At 50.6% G+C, this 4443-nt stretch overlaps 1 non-coding gene across 1 annotated transcript; it reads left to right on the forward strand.

Annotated features, from left to right (window-relative positions):
• Positions 1 to 908: 908 nt before the first annotated feature.
• Positions 909 to 1062, forward strand: LOC141174700 (5.8S ribosomal RNA). The gene has a single exon (XR_012252958.1). It is a non-coding gene; the product is annotated as a 5.8S ribosomal RNA (ribosomal RNA).
• Positions 1063 to 4443: the final 3381 nt, after the last annotated feature.

Here is a 4443-nt window from a genome sequence, read left to right on the forward strand (position 1 = left end):
TAGAGGGACAAGTGGAGCTCAGCCACGCGAGATCGAGCAATAACAGGTCTGTGATGCCCTTAGATGTCCGGGGCTGCACGCGCGCTACACTGAACGGACCAGCGTGTGTCTACCCTTCGCCAACAGGTGCGGGTAACCCGCTGTACCCCGTTCGTGATGGGGATCGGGGATTGCAATTCTTCCCCATGAACGAGGAATTCCCAGTAAGTGCGGGTCATAAGCTTGCATTGATTAAGTCCCTGCCCTTTGTACACACCGCCCGTCGCTACTACCGATTGGATGGTTTAAGACCCTGGCGGACAGTCGAGAAGACAATCAAACTTGACTATCAAGAGAAAGTAAAAGTTGTAATAAGGTTACGGTAGGTGAACCTGCGGAAGGATCATTGATGGAGCAAAAGAACCGAGGAGGCGCGGAGCTGGAAGCCGATTTCCCCGACTGCTTACCCCTGCCCGAAGGGGGTGCGGCGGGATCCTTCCACTCCGCCGGCGCAACCCGCATGCGGGGGGGCAGCGAAGGGCAAGCGAGGGTTATCACCGGGCGGACAACGACGACGGGAGGGCGTGGGGAGCCCCTCTCTCTCTGTCGTCCCGACAGATGCCCGGCCTTGTGGGGCCCTGCCGTGTTCCCCCCCTCCACCCAGGAAAAAAACCCACGCGAAAGGCCACCCCGGATACTGTTCGCCTGCGCGCCCGTATACCCCGCTCCCCGGGGTTGCGGGGCCGGGTGGTAGGTCGAGAAGCCTCGAGCCCTCCATTGTTCCCCTCCCTGCTGGAGGGAGGGACGACGGAGGCCGAGCGCTCGGGGCAACAGGGCCGAGAGAGAGAAATCCCCTGATGCACCCCCTCTGTTGCCAGCCGACGTATTTAAAAAAACAGGTGCCCCAGAGCGCCCGGACCCAGAAGCGCGACTCTTAACGGTGGATCACTCGGCTCGTGCATCGATGAAGAATGCAGCTAGCTGCAAGAATTAGTGTCAATCACAGGACACATTAATCATCAACACTTCGAGCGCACCTTGCGGCCCTGGGTTGCTCTCGGGGCTACGCCAGTCTGAGGGACGCCCCTCCGTTGATCGCCTCCGTGGCGCGACTGGGGTCCCGTCGCAAGGGATTTTCAGAGGGAGGCCTGAGGCTTCGCGCCCCGACGCCCTCTCTCTCTCTCCCTTACATGTCCCCAAGGGCCTGACCCACCAGCCCGGTTACCCTCCGCACCGATCCGGAACATGCCGCGAGGCTGTCTGCGGAGACACATGGCTGACTCCGGAGCTTCCGTCGACCGGGGGGGAGGGAGCCGCCTGGGGCGGCGTGGAAGGACCCGCTCGCAGACTCGACTAAAGACCTCAGATCAGACGTGGCGATCCGCTGAATTTAACCCCTATCTGACGTATGACCTAATAGTATGTCTTGGTGACCTGGGCCGATCGGACCAATGATGTTCAAGAGGTGTGGGGCGATCACCACTTGGTGTCAGCTGATAGTCACAGCTGACACCCGGTACTATGTGCAGGGAGCAGGCCCGCACCGCTCCCAGTACATTAACCCCCTCAATGCTGTGATCAAAGTCAATCGCAGCATTGCGGTGGCAAGGGGAAGTGATCGGAATTCTCACCTCCTCTTCTGGCCTTCAGCGCTGTCTGCCGCGCCTTCCCGGATGTTGTCATGATGACCTGATGTCATCATGACAACATCCGGGTCACCAGACAGCAGGAAGATTCTTTGGTCATGCGCAGTGCATGACTAAAATATCTTCTCCCTGTGCAGCACTGACAGCCTGTATAGCACAGGGATGGTGCTGCATTCCTGTGCTATACAGGCGATCAGAATAATAATAGTGAAAGTCCCAGAGTGGGACACAGAATAAAAGTCCAAAAAGTGTTAAAAAATAAAAAAATAAAAATTGTAAAATTATTTAAAAAAAAAAATAAAAAAATCCACCAAAAATAAAAATATAATATACCAATCAATAAATATTATTATGAAAAAAAAACAAAAAAACAATAAAAATACACATATTTGGTATCGCCGTGTCCAGAACGACCTGCCCTATAAAACTGTCCCACTAGTTAACCCCTTTAGTGAACACAGAAAAAAAAAAAAAAACGAAGCAAAAAACAATGCTTTATCATCATACAGCCAAACAAAAAATGAAATAACACGCGATCAAAAACATGAATATAAATAAAAATGGTACCGCTGAAAACGTCATCTTGTCCCGAAAAAACAAGCCACCATACAGCTCCATCAGCCGAAAAATAAAAGTTATAGCTCTCAGAATAAAGCGATGCAAAATAATATTTTTTTCTATAAAATAGCTTTTATTGTGTAAAAGCGCCAAAACATAGAAAAACAATATAAATGTGGTATCGCTGTAAACATACTGACTCGAAGAATAAAGCTACCTTATCAATTTTACCACACACGGAACAGCATAAAAAAAAAATTCTGAAATTGCTGTTTTTTGTTTATTCTGCCTCCCAAAAATCAGAATAGAAAGCGATCAAAAAATGTCAAGTGCCTGAAAATGGCACCAATAAAAACGTCAAGTCATCCCGCAAAAAACAAGCTATTACATGACTCTGTCGGCCAAAATATGGAAAAATTATAGCTCTCTAAATATGGCGATGCAAAAACTAGATTTTGCAAAAAATGCGTCTTTTAGTGTGTGACAGCTGTCAGTCATAAAAACCAGATATGATTCTGATATCGTTGTAATCACACCAACCCGAAGAATAAAGTAGTCTAATCACTTATACCGCACAAAGAACTGCGTAAAAAATAAACTCTAGGGTTAGGGTTGTGTTTAGTGTTGAGCCACCCCCGTAGTGTTCGAGTTCGGTTCGGTTCGTCGAACACCTTCGAACACCGTTAAAACCAATGGCAGGCAAACAAAAACACATAGAAACACATAGAAAACACCTTCAAAGGTGTCCAAAAGCTGACAAACTGCTCTGAAGACACAACTAACACATGGAAAAGTGACAAGTACATATAGTCATGCGAAAAGAAAAGAGGTGGAGGAGTAAAAGGAGGGGGAGACACAGATATAGGCATGTCATGCCCTTCTAAAATCCAAAAAGTGAGAAGCCGACACGTTCAGTCCGCTCCTGCCCGTGCCACCTCCGTGTCGCCGGGTTTGTGCCAGAGCCGCGGTGAACCCTGACGGCCAGCCCCCCTCTCCCAATACTGGTGCCTGTCCGCTGGTGGGTCGAGCGAGCCCCCCTGTGGTGGAGGCAGCTCTAAGCTTTTTAATTTAAATTGTCTCTCTAATTTGAATGAATACACTTTAAATCCATTTACAAGGATCTATTGGAGGGCAAGTCTCATGCCAGCAGTCGCGTAATTCCAGCTCCATTAGCGTCCACTAAAGCTGCTGCAGTTAAAAAGCTTTTATAAGGATCGAGCTCGGCTGTCCACCGCAAGGCATCCTTCTGCCAGTCCCAGCCCCTATGCCTTGGGGTGCCTCCTGATGCTCTTCACTGAGTATCCCATGGTCCCGAAGCATTTCCTTTGAAAAAATTAAGTGTCTAAACTACAGGTGGTGTAGCTTGCTTAACAGCCGGGATAATCCGCTGACTAGCAGACACTGCTACTAGGCACAAAGTATTTCCTGGGCTAGATGCAGTTAAAAATTTGTAATTAGATACTCTCGTTGGATGCTGAGAAAACATTCCATAGAGTCTCCTGGCACGCCATATATGATTCTCTTAAAAAGCTTGGGGTAGGGGTCTAGGGGACCCTTTTATAGCCAAAATCACGGCCCTGTATCACAATACATCACCTAGGCTGAAGATAAATGGAACTGTAGCACCCTGAGGGCTCGGTTGCTACAGAGGTATTGCACCTCACCCAGAGGTGTGATATCTCACTCTCAGGTAAGGATGGAGTGTGGATCAGGACTCGACACCTGCATGCATTACACCACATTGCCGTGGGGCAGGGCGACCAATATGCCTCTGAGATGGGCACGACAGTCCCTGTCCCTGGCTGGAGTGGGGGGAGGGAACACTGAGGAAGGGGAACCCTGTAGTGCAGGAGCAGGGAGGAAGCAGTTCCTGGGTGCATTGAGAAGGGAGTATAAAAGGTGGGCACCATCTTAGTTCAGTGCAGAGAAGTCTGAGCAGAAGTGGCAGGGAGCAGGGGCTCTGCATGAGCTGTGCTCCGGAGGCGGGCCTAGTAACAGAGGCCCAGGCCTGGAAGAGGGAGAAGGAAGGAAGAGGAGCGGAGAAGGCTCCAGGAACGAGGAATGAAGGGATCCCAGGGGTGCGGACGGGCGAGTCGCCACCGCACGCCCGAATCCACCTGCGTGGAGGGGTCAGGCCAAAGGGGGAGACCGGTCCCCGAAACTAGTGGAGGCAGGAAACGACCCTCAGCTAGAAACCGGAGGCTGTGACATTTTATGTGGCGCAGCCCCTCGCTACACCCGCTAGGAAGGCACCACATAG

Source organism: Phyllobates terribilis, unplaced genomic scaffold (genome assembly GCF_046119375.1).
Source record: "Phyllobates terribilis strain yellow unplaced genomic scaffold, ASM4611937v1 Scaffold_13__5_contigs__length_258822181, whole genome shotgun sequence".
Classification (NCBI taxonomy): Eukaryota; Metazoa; Chordata; class Amphibia; order Anura; family Dendrobatidae; genus Phyllobates; species Phyllobates terribilis.